Source organism: Carya illinoinensis, chromosome 7, assembly GCF_018687715.1.
Source record: "Carya illinoinensis cultivar Pawnee chromosome 7, C.illinoinensisPawnee_v1, whole genome shotgun sequence".
NCBI lineage: Eukaryota > Viridiplantae > Streptophyta > Magnoliopsida > Fagales > Juglandaceae > Carya > Carya illinoinensis.
In genome coordinates this window covers 39,369,130-39,382,803 of record NC_056758.1, presented here as the reverse complement: position 1 = coordinate 39,382,803, position 13,674 = coordinate 39,369,130, and the positions used below count along the sequence as shown (strand labels likewise).

Sequence of the window (13,674 nt, the reverse complement as noted above, 5' to 3'; positions counted from 1 at the left end):
TTTTGTCGCGATGATTGGTACTAATTAAGTAATTCAGCGGTGTTTGGTTTGTAACAGGTGGAAAAGGCGTGAGGTTTTGATAGAATATGCTAAAACGGAAAAAGTGGTTTTCTGCTTCTTCTGGAACTTTCGCCTTTGTACTGGCTATAAGCCAAACTTAAAACGGTTTAAAAGTACTGAATATTTTTAAGAAAATCATATAAAAATAATTTTATAAATTAATATGATTTTATCTTGTTATATTTATTTTATTATAAAAATAATTTATAATTTTATAAGCAACATTTATTTATAAAATTATTTTTATATACTTATTTTGTAATTAAAATATTTTACTTAAAACCTGAAGGTCAAGCTCTGTTTTCCAGCAATCTCTTTTAATAAATGAAAAATTTAGTTGCAAGCATAATTATATATTAATATGTGTATTAATATAATATGATTGATGTAAAAGTAAATTTTATTAAAAATAATATTAATTTAAATTTTAAATATAAAATAATCAGTATTGATATATAAATTAATACGAAATTTTGTTTGAATATAACAAAACTCTTCAACAAATACCTGCATATCCCAGTCAATGGCATATCCCATCCAACGGACCTGTACAAGTAGCAAGCAAATCCATGCCTTACCAAAATAATAATAATAATAATAGTTATAATTTTGAATATATAAATATTGTATAAAAAATTAAATAAATATAAAATTTATATAAAAAAAATATTAAATATTAAATAATATATATTTTAAATAATTATACAATATTTACACATTTCATAATTATACGTAATATTAATCTTTTTATTTATATAAAATTTATTGCACGGATGGTTAATCACGTACGTGTTGTACGCAGTTTATTAAAAAAATAAAATATAAACATAAAAACGATGAAAGGAAGTTATGATTTTAATATTTTTCTTTTTATGTTTTTAGATGTTCTTTTTATTTTAAATATGTTTTTTTTTTTTAAATAAATCGTGGTGCAACGTTAATGTGATCATTTAGGGAGTAAGTTTGAATGCCCAATGGTTGTCATCCATAAATACAATTAGCCCCAAGTCTCAATCCTTTCTCATTTGTTTATTTAATCCACTGACTAATATTTGTTTAAATTTAGAGTTAATCTTAATCAATCTCATCTTATCTAATTATTATAATTTTTTTAAATTTTCAAACAAAATATAATAAATAATTCAATTTTTTCAAATTTTAAAATAAAAATAATATTCTAATAATATTTTATTTAACTTTCAACTTTTATATAAATTTATCTCATCTTAACTCACTATCCAAAATCTCACCTTAAGCTGTCAACACTATGTCATTATATTGCAATGTTTTCATTACCTTTTCTTTTAATGATATATTGCAATGTTTGTAACTATTTTGAATGGAGTTAGTTTTGCAAGAAAATTTCTAATGTGGAACCAAATGTAGGCTCTATCTCACTTTCCTCTTTTTTTTTTTTTTTTTTTTTTTTTTTTTTTTTCCCTTCCCGACAGACAAATCTGCCTCAATTTCATTGCAATATTAACAATATCTAAATCCCATAACATTTTTGTACACCATAATATGATTCAAGTTGAGGTGTACACGTGTATTTTTTAAACAAAGGTATATTTTAGTTATTTGCACCAATTAAAATCTTTGACCGCATTTTATCCTCCATCTGAATCTTAGCTAAGCTAGTGGAAAAAGATCCACACCCAAATTAAAATCCATTTAATATGGAAAAAAAAAAAAAAAAAACGCTTTGGGTAATGATTAAAAGCTTGGGAGAGTGGAAGAAATGGAATCCAGTGAGTAAATAGTGCATTCAAGTGCGGTCAACAAATCTAAAATCACAGAGCACTGATGCCAAGCAGAGGGAGGAGTGAAAAATTGTCGGCTTGTAAAGTTGGAAATGCACGTGCAGTCCCAATCAAAGTGGAGACCACTAGTGGGCCAGGACATCACCCCCTTCACGTGCCCCATAAGCCCACACCATCACCCCCGTGGCCCTCCACCTGTCACTCAGGCCACTTTCCAAAGTGGTCCATCCCCACTTTAAAAACCTCCCCATTATCTCTATCCACTAACCCAGCCCGCGCGTGACTCGTCATATTTCATCGGTCAACGGCCCGATTTACGCGATGCTCATCGCAGCAAAATCTACCCTCATGCGTGAAACACGACCTTCGTCCAATTGGAATTTAATTCTTTATTTAAAATTGAGCTTAAATTCCAATTAATTATTTATTTGAAAAATAGTTATTTTTTATATATTTTATTGATATAATTAGTCAAATTAATTCTTTTATATTAAAAAAATAATACAATTAATCACATTAATAAAATGCATAAAAAATATTTAAAAATAACTGTATATTTAAAAAATGAGAAATTTATTTATATGGACTTTTATCCTTTTTTTCACATTAAATAGGTTCAACAAAAGGAATGTGGATAAATGTTTTATTGTGGCATTAAATTACTTGCCTTTTTTTTATTATGTTATTAAGAAGTTCATTTATTGTTCATGCTTAACCTTATTTTCTTTTTTGTCTCCTTCTGTTTATTGGGGGTGGATAGTTGCACCATCAATCTCTATTCACCTATCTTTTCAGTCAAAAGATATCATTTAAGTGTGTTTTTGTATAGGTTATTGGAATTGACATTTAGAAAATATTCTCTCTCAAAAAAAAAAAAAACATCTAGATAATATTCAATATAGAAAAACTGCCTATAAATCCAAACTATATTGACCTTGAAAGTTGTTAAATTGCAAGATACATACAAAACTTAACATCGTATTATTGGTTGGTCATAAAGATTTCAATGTTATTGCTATATAGGACAAAAGTAGCGTGTTCCTCAAATTAGTTACTATTGGTAGAAACTAATCCTTATTAACATTGGATGACAAAAGTTCCAATTTTTCGTCATTTTCCAAGTGAGTGGTGAAACAATTAATATATTTTGTTGAGTGTATATAATTACACCCATATCACATTTTCATCCCATTTTGCAAACGTGACGTTTTGATATAATTCATCCCAATGAGGTGAAAATATTATATTTAATATTTTTTAATTTTTTTATTAGCAAAAGAAAATCTGTCCATTTGATAAAGTATCTCATTATCATATTTATCTTTTCTAAATATTGACATCTATCTACCCCAAATTTTAAATATTGCCCTAAATTAAATCTATGCAGCCTTGATCTGTCTCACACTAAAAGAAAAATAAGTTTTTGTGATTAATTTATTACAACAAAAAGATTATTCACAATTAAAATTAATTATAAATAATTTTTTTATTATAATAAATTAATCACAAAAATTTATTTTTCTTACAATGGACCAGTATATACGTGCATGATAACCTTTATAGCTAGTTAGGATGTGGAATCAAGGAGTGATAGTAATAAGTAACGAAGAAGCCATATTTAATGTCGTACCCATAGAAAAAGCTGTTTTGCTTTGATGAATACACAGGTCTCCGGCCAGATATGATTTCCAACATCCCGAACGCAGAAACAGCGATCGGCCTTGTCATACACGATTCCATGCATGCATGAAGTAGTACTCAAGTGGTACTGCTCTGTATCCGAACGTACCCTGTCTTCATTGGAACGACTGCATGCATGGTGTGTCAGGCCATTTGTACTGAGGAAGGAGGAAGATTATCATTTCGAGAGAGAGAGAGATCCATGCACATTATAAATGCCTCATGCCCATGTTTATCTTGGACCATTACTCACATTCATTAATGATATAGTAAATCCCAGGGATGCATGCAATGACCCGAGCTTTTATCTACAACACGTTACAAAGTAGTTGTTGTCAGGAATATATACTGACTAGCTACTAGCTAGATTATTGATGCAGTGGTACTTGATTTGTAAGATAAATTTAAAATTAAATAATATTGAAAACCGAGAGTGGACCAGACCCAATCAGCTTATGAGCTGATAAGCTTAATTAGTGGGTAAGAGTCCATTTGCAGTAACTGCAGATTATCCTACATAGCTATCTAGACCCAATCGAATTATGAGATAAGTTTTATGTCGTAACATAATTTTGCTACAGGATCAAGTTCCATCCTCCAAGAAAAAAATCGTAAATTAGCGATTAAAGAAATTGATGTTTGACTTAATATTTTTTGGAATTTAAAAAAAAAAAAATCTCTCGTAGAGTATAGAATATAAATAAGAGTAGTGAGAATGCCTCGTTTGTTTTCATAAATTAGATGAGATGAATTGAAATTAAAGTTAAAAATTAAATAAAATATTGTTAGAATATATATTGTTAATATTATTTTTATTTTGAGATTTAATTTTTATTTTATTTTATATGAAAATTTGAAAAAATTATAATAATGAGATGAATTTTTTTTTTGAAAGAAAATAATGAAATGAATTGAATTGAGAACAAACCATATTTCCAAACTACATCCATGAATTAAGATAGAACATCCTCATTGGATTAGTTAAAATTAAAGGACACTTTTGATTAATATGAGATGAATTTAATTTTTGGATATTCCATTCACACAAGTCCGCACATTGAATTATCTATTTATTCTTTATATAATAAAATAATATTAATTTAATATAATTATTTATATAATATTTTAACATTATATTAATTATATGTTAATTAGTAATTATATTCTAATTAAATTATTGGTTAAAAATTATATTTTTAATAGTCATTTAATATTAAAAACTACAAATGTCTAATTAAATTTATCTAAAATTCAATATAAATGCCAAAGAATAAATTTAATATAATGCTAATAACCCTTGTTGACATTAATTGCTGCAATAAAAGCTAATTAACTTAGAATTTTCTGACAAAATATTGAGGGAAGGGAGAGAATGTTATAAAAAAATAATAAATTAAACATTTAGTCATTAAATAGTTTATATTAAATTTGACTTTACTTTTATAAAGACTATAACTAAAAGTCAAATTTTTTAATTTTACATAATTCATTACAGCTAACTTTTGATCCGCAATAACTAAACAGAACTTTTTTTATTTTTATTTTATTTATTTATTTTTTTTATATATGCATATTTCACTTAGAGTGCTCATACAACTTCGCATGGTGGAAGAATGGTCAAATATTCAATAAAATGAAATAAAAGCCTTGGCTCATGACCTTTTGGAAGCAGTAGGGGCAGGGCGCTCTTCAGTCTTCATTTAGGAAACGTGGGTGTCACTGTCCTGCGTTGTTAGGTGACAGGTGGCTAAATTGTCGTCCAACGTGTTGAATGTTTGGGCGTCATTTTGTCTACTTTTCCATCCGATGATGCGTGGGAGTAATTAAAAAGAGCAAAGTTACAATTCAACTATATTTTATTTACAATTTATTAATACAATAATATATATATATATATTTTTAAATTCAACCACATCAAATCAAAATCAGAGTTAAAATAAATAATTTAAAATATATTATTTTATTGAAGATTGTAGAAAAATTGTCAAGGGGTGTGGATGTTTTATCATTTTTCTAATTAAAAAGAAGAAGGAAGAGGAGAGGAATTGATCGAAGATAGATTTTTTTCAAGTTTGAGTTAAATATATTAGATGAATCTTATAATATATATATATATATTTTTTAATACTATCTGAAATATTTTTATTAACAATAATAAATATTGCTTATAAAAATAAAGATTAAAAAGATTTGAAAAAATAGACTGAATAAAACCTAGAAAAAGAAGAAGAAAAATGAAGCTAGATGGATAGATTTTCACATCAATAATCGTCTAGACTACTCAAATGAGTTTTGAAGAATATTGTCATTCTGCTTTCTATATAAAGCAAAACATTCAATTACGTGATGTGTTTCACATTTACATCTTCAAGGAAATATATATCACACAATATTAATTACTTCTGATTTTTTGTGCTATTAATTTTGGATAGATAGCCTGCCATGAGAAAAATGTGTGCAAACTTTTTAGAGCGTTAGTAATGATTTATTTATTTTTATTTTTATTCTTAAATTTAAATAAATTTGCCTTAAAATTACCTACATTATTTTATCTATTTTTATAATTTTAAATAACTATGAACTGTTATTATTCATTTTTAAAGATATCATTTTCCTTTTTTAAATATTATTTTATTATTTTTTCTCTCTCCTCCCAACTCTCTCTTTTTCTCTCTTTTTTTTTTCTCTTCTCTCTCTTTAATATTATATTATTATTTTATCAAAAAATATATAATTCAATATAAAAAAATTTTTTTTATATTTAAAATTAATTTTCAAAACATATAATTTTACATACGAAGATAAAATATCTATTGCCAGTACTCTTCCGCGATTCTGGTCAATCTCCCGTCGTCTCCATAATTCTTGTAAGGACCGCCTTCCAAAGCACTAAAAACTCCGTGGTCATCGGGACCGCCACCCTCATCATCACTAGGTTGATCAAGTGCTAGCAATTCTTCCCTGTATTTGGCACTTGTAATTCTCATAGGCATAACCTTTACTTTTGGCTCAAACCCTTTCAGAAGGCTAACCACTTCGTTGGGTCTCTTTTCAGGCTCACTTTGCACACACAGGGCAGCAACAGTGATGGCTTGTGCAAGCTGGTTTTCGTCGAAGTTCCCCCTAAGTTTTGGATCAACAAGATCCTTAAACCTTCCCTTGGTTATGAGCGGCTCGGCCCATTCTGTTATTGTCCTCTTAATTCCTCCCCGGAGCTTTTCAATCGGTTTTCTTCCGGGACGATCTCGAACAGAAGAATTCCAAAACTGTACACATCACAGCTCTCGGAAACCTTTCCCCACATGGCATATTCGGGTGCTAGGTATCCCAAAGTGCCCTTAATACGGGTAGTCATATGGCTAACACCCTCTGGAATAAGCTTGGCAAATCCAAAATCAGCCACTCATGGTTCAAAATCCGAGTCCAAAAGCACATTACTTGCCTTTATGTCTCGATGAATAATGTGGGGTGTTACTTCTTGGTGCAAATACCTTACAACAAAAGAAGACCATTATAAAAAGATCAAATATTTTCAAGTGGGTTTTATCATTTATGTCTCTTTGTGCGTATCAACAATAAAGAAAACGGCCCACTTACATTAGGCCTTCTGCAGAGCCCATTGCAATCTTCATTCTCCTCTTCCAATCCAGTAGCACTTGGCCAGCAAGTTGGCCGTGCAAATAAGATAGCAAGGTGAGGTTAGGCATGTAGTCATAGACTATGAGCCGTTGATCAGTCCCAGCGCAGTACCCACTGAGACCCAACAAATTCTTGTGCCGAACCCTTCCAAGAACTTCCACTTCCACTGCAAATTCCATCTCCGCTTTAGAACTCAATGCCTTCAATTTTTTCACAGCTATCTGCACGAAAATAGCCACCAAATAAAATTAAAAAAAAAAAAAAAAGGATAATTGTTCTCTGAACATTATTGAACAGTACCGGCGACCAGAAACTGAAATTTGACGGACATGATAGTTAAGCTTATGTGGCCATTACCTGAAGGCCATCGGAGGTTTTTCCCAAATAAACACTTCCAAACCACCCCTCGCCAAGCTTCTTCTCCTCGCTGAATCCGTTAGTTGCTGCATGCAACTCTTTGTAAGTGAATATCCTCCATGTAGCGTTGCTTCCAACGACTGCGTTGACACAAAAAAAGTCCCGTTCCAACCACAAACAAAGAAAAAAGAAAAACAACAAACGTTTCAGGCTGAATTCGAGTACTTCCATTCAGAGTTGAAATATGCATGGAAAAACGTTGGCTTTTACATACCGGCCTTCATCATCGGCCTTCTGTGGACAAATGCAACTCAGGACGGATCCCATGTGGTATGAACTACGTACGGGATCGAATGTCTTGGAAATACAGTTGAGCTTCTTAATTCATTGGAGTTTCCCCTTTTAAACCAGAGTAGTGCTTATTTGAGTCATATCCCCTGTTGTTGGAATGTCAGCCGTCAAATGTAGAAATTTGATTAAATTCAACTAATTAAATTAAACCAAGAAGCAATAATTAATTATGAAATTAACGCATGATGCGATTGGATGTGTTAGATTTAATTAATTTATTGGTTAACTCCATAAAATTACGAAAATATGATGCCATTTAGGTAGTTAATTTATGAGTTTGTTGGATGGTCCGTCATCATAAAAGTCGTAATATCTCCACATCCAGCATTTGGTCAAGCACAATCCAGCTAGCTGCATGTCATGTATCATGTTGACAAACACCACGCGCGTGATCATCGACAGTTAGTTTGCTTCATCTTAAATTAATTATAGTTCATTTGATTTTAGCTATTCCCAAACAACTTGCTAGCTACATAAAAAGGTGGAATATTTCAGACCACCTTATAATATTTTTCTCATGAATCCATGATCAGGTCGATGTTACTTACTGGATACATCGTCTCAAGTCTCACTGTCTCAATATAAACCGCAATGAGCTGCAAGACAGACCACACACACACACACATGTATGTGTGTATGTATATACTCGTATATTCATAATTGATGATGTATCATGATCAAGATCATCTTGATCATGATATCCAAAACTTTTAATCCATGATCTCCAATGATCAGCTGCATGCATGCATGATGCCTAATATTTAAGTCATGATTTAATTGAGTCGAACTCATGGATTAAATAATGATTAATCAAGTCACGACTAATTCATTCGATTCTCTGAAAAGTTTAATAATCGGGAATTTTGATGTTGCTCCAGGTGGACGAATTGCAAGAACGGGTTGACGCAGCTGAATTAATAATTAGTGGGACAAGACAGTAGTAGTACTATTCCAACTGAAGGGATGGAGATGTTTACATGTTTTGGGTCGGTTAATTAGACGGTCTAGCAGCATGCGTTGAATCTTTAGACAATCTGATAGAGTTTTTAAAACTTCGAAATGCACAACAATGTAATATTAATCACACCAAACTCCTCAACCTTTTTTTGTTTTTTTAATGTGCATATGGGGGGCATTCTCTCTGTCTGCTTTCCAAACTTATATATTAAATGCGTTATCTTTTGTACGCTTGTCCCATGGATCTTGTTAATTCGTGGTTCCACAAGTTTCTTTTCGCTTCTATTTTTTCCCCTTTCCTGTCGTATATCGATCCTTCGCTTTGCCATGGTATTGACAGAGAGAAAGACAGAGAGCCTTCCAATCTTCCATAGCCCAATGTGTGTGTGTGTGTGAGAGAGAGAGAGAAGAGATCCTGGGCTTTTCCATAGCCCAATCTTGGAAATAGACCCAAGACCTGAGACTTTGTAGGCCTTGTACTGAGAGAGCCTTCAAATCTTCCGTAGCCCAATATATTTGTCGAATGGATTCATTTTATATATACCTCCGTAGTCCATACCATTATCTTCTTTTTCTTTTCACAATGTCTATCCCCTTAACGACAAGGACCCAACATCTCATAAAGTGGGGTTTGATAAGAAAAGAAGCTATTGACATCATCAAAAGATAGAAAATCCAAAGGTAGACCTCAGCCAGCTCTTTGAAGAAAAGATCAGTAGCAAGGTCCAGAACCCACCCCACCTTATTTTAAACTTCCTTCTCTTTTACCTTTCTATTTTCCAAACAACTTTTTTTTTATGGACATGGAAAAATTGATCAACTAGGCTGAAGCACTTTCATGGGAGGATTTATGTCTTTTTCCAAAAAATAAACCTGTAAATGAAAACAAAGATTTAGCACTCATTGGCAGAATAGTTGCAACTCGACCTCTCAACAAGATTTCACTACATGCTTCCTCTAGGGCAGTTTGGAACTTTGTCCTTAAGTTACATATTGAAGATCTAGATGTTAATCTATTTCTCTTCACACTTCAAAATGCAAGTGATATACAAAGAATAATGAACTAAATCCCCTGAAACTTCAAAAGGGACCTCCTCATTCTTAAAAGTTGCCGTTCTTCATGGCAAGAAATTAGCCTCAATATATCCATTTTCTATGTCCAAATACATGGCCTGACTAGAAAACACATGATAGAAAAAACTGCTTCCATGATCAAGAGGGCTCTTGGTAAGTATCTAGGAGTGGATGTAGATCCTTTATTTGGATTGGCTTGTAAGAAATTTATTCGAATAAAGCTTGAGTTAGACATTAGCCATTGGAAAGAGATATGGAAACTCATAATCTATAATCGTCACAAGCTTCTTTTATGAAAAATCCTTTGGGATATACTTCCAACTATAGAGAGATTAAAAAGATTAATTTATCCCAAGCATCCCCTTATTAAATTGTCCTCTTTGTGATGAAAAAGAAGAAATTCTTCTACATCTCTTTATTGAATGTCTCATTACTAGAATCCTATGGAGAGTAGATAGCCATTAAATTTCTCTTCCTTGGCGATAAACTCTATGAATGATTAGTTCCACTTCATCTTAAATCCCAAACAAAAGCTTGGACTCAATTCACAAGAAGAGCAACCACTCAAACTCTTTGTAATACTGATTTTTGATTTCATTTGACGGCTTAGGAATGATATAGTTCATAATCATATGGATCTTTCTCTTCACCAAGCATCATAGCAGCTGAACTATTCATACCAAGAAAATCTACATGCATGGAAAGAAAAGCAAAACGTTTCGGTTGAGAAATTATGGCAAAAAACACTCCAAAACAATATTTGTATCTCCTTTGATATAGCTATTAGAAACTCTTTCTCTTCAATTTCAGCAATAAGCAGGAATGCCAAATGGGAGGTTATTGAAATATGGATTGAGAAAAATCTTACTACTAGTCTGGTGATAGCAGAAGCTTTAGCAGCAAAGCTCAAAATGGCGGAACACATCAATTACCCATCCATCCAATTAGTGATAGACTCCCAATTGGTCATTTCTTCCATCTATGGAGAGGATGTTGTTTGGCAAATTACCCCGATTTCAAACGACATTGCAAACTCACTAAGATCACACAAAGATGGGAGGTTGAAAAAAATCGATCAATCCTAGTATCAGTCCCGCACTTCGTGGTGCAATGGGCCACTACAAACTCTATATTTGATAGCATTTATTTAGATATTATTTCTACTAGTATTCTATATATTGATAGTGGGAAAGACCCTCTTTCATAACCATTAACTTGAATTATTTTCTTTAATGATATGCAAGCTTGCTTAAAAAAATAAAAGGATTCATTTTATATATGATGCATGTACACCTACTGCACAGCTAGCACAAGTCCAAGTAATTCCATCATGCCAACTCTACAAATCGTGGCCCGCCAACAATTAAACCATTAGTACTTTTCTATAAGCCCCTCGTGTTGACAGCAAAAACGCGATGAGTCGATGGCTCTGATCGGATAACTTTTTGCGTTGATTGGTTAGCAACACTTGCCGTGCTTTGTTATTAATTTAGAGAAATGCTTGTGATGGTAATGATAGAAAAAAATGATCAATGAATATTAAAAAATCATCATCGATCACTTCTCCCGGTCATAATTAACCATCGCATCGGGCGCAACAGCACCATCCATTAATTTAACTTTTGGTAAGACTTTTTGTAAAGCATTTGTACAGCTTTATGCCTCGAATTTTCTCTATCAAGTTCAACTTAATTAACCAGGGAAAAAAAAAATTAAACCAGTTTTTGTATTATTTATATACATATATACATATATATATAATCTCAGGAGTACTTCCATGGCTTAATTTGTGCGTAGTCTCAGTCTACACTAGATTCAAGTGATTAAAGAGTATCAGATCACATGAACTTCAAATGCTCGATCGTCTTACCGGCCGATCTCGAGTACTTGGTCGTGCCACATTGATGAAGAAATATATAATTATTTCCGTCACCGAATATATATATTTTTTTCTCATCATTGCCTAATTACTAGAAAACAACACGTACGGATCAAGCTTCCTTCTACCCGAATTTGAGGTTGGCAATATAATAATACCTATGCGATATTTCACCTACGCGTTCAACATTATGGGTTGTGAAGTGGCCGGCCACTCAGCCTCTAAGCTTCAAAGGCCAATCTTTGTCCCGAAAATTGAACGAAGACCTCTAGCTGATCATCCACATGGTCCATTTCTAGCCAGATACACATAAAAATCCTAAGAATAGTAGTTTTCCAAACTTTATATGGAGAAAAAATAAAAGTACGTACAAATCAAACGGCTATAGTTATTTGGAATTATATATAATATTCAGAATGTGTTGATTTGACACGAAGCATGGAATGAAGGTCTCAATTATAATTATTGGCACCTCATCCCGATCTTTGAATAGACAGATATACATATATATATATTTGTTCTCTGTTTCTTTACTTACAATCTTCAACCACAAAACCCTAAGAAATGGATTTTGCAGAGATCTCCATTAATTTAGTATATATACAAGCAGGCAAGGCAACTTTCAAGTTAGTCAAATAAGTTTCAGATCAGAGATTCATGAGGTATACAAACAGCCTTTAATCTATTCCGAATTGATCTGAGTGGGCCAATCAAAGCTGGGTACATGAATTGTAGCACTCAAGCCAACATTATGGGGGAATATGTGATGCAGACCCTAATGGATGTCGTCGTAATGGCACTGTCGATCATCACGCTTTGTGCTATTTAGGCTTACTCGTGATCATGATTTCTTAACACGTACAATGTGACGTTTGCTTCATTCAGAATATCGATCGCCATCTATATTGGGTCAAGTTACAAACGGCAGCATATATATTCACGAGCAAGGCTACAAGAAATTAATCAATGGTGCTTCTCACTCACCAAACTATATATGTCTTATGATCTCAGGAAAATAATAATAATAATAATAATAACAATTTTTTTTTTTTTTCTAACAATATGTCTTTTTTAATGACAGATAAGGAAAGTTCATGATCTGACTATATATGCATGGGAGGATTTTTTTTGTACAATTTTGAGTCGGATGGTATCCAGTTTTCAAGGTGGCGCTGCGTGGATAATAGGAATGATAAGGACCATACTTAGGTGCCATTATAAAAGTTTTTTTTTTTTTCCTTCTTTAATTTGTTTCTGCTAATGCTAGTGAAGTTGATAGTTGCCTTCTTCCTCTTCTTTTTTCCATCTTTTTCAACGTCTTATTAGCAATCAATCGAAAATTTTTAGGAACAATAAATTTACTTTTGCGTATTCTTTTATATATTCTACTGATACAATTTGTTATATATTAAAAAAAAATTAATGCAGCCAATCACATCAGAAGTTACATAAAAAATAACTGTATATTATATTAGTTAAATAATAATGTATTATATATGCACGTTTATTCTATTGTAACTCAATTATTTGAGTTTCCCAGAATCAATTGGGGGACAGAATAAACTTTTGCAACTTGATGGATGGTTAAAATGGAAAAGAAAAATTAGTGATGAGTTGATTATATATGTTAAGATATTATTATGATAAAGATATTATTATTTTATCTTAGTAAATAATAAGTAAGAGACATGAGTTTTCGATTATGAACTGATCATCGATTTAGGCCGAAAAAGTGGATCTATTAATCAAGTAGAAGGTACCACCTAGATATAGAATCGATGGAAGTACACACGAATTATGCCTATGAGAAGAAAGAAAGAGCATCAGTACTTCACTTGCCTTTGGTAAAAAAAAAAAAAAACTGCTTGGAAAGTCGAAAAGCAGTTGGAATATTGGGGGAGATTGCACATGCAAGGA

The 13,674-nt window shown here is 31.9% G+C and overlaps 1 pseudogene; it reads right to left on the bottom strand.

Annotated features, from left to right (window-relative positions):
• Positions 1-6,265: 6,265 nt before the first annotated feature.
• LOC122317224 lies at positions 6,266-7,768 on the bottom strand (annotated as a pseudogene).
• Between the last annotated feature and the right edge of the window lie 5,906 nt (positions 7,769-13,674).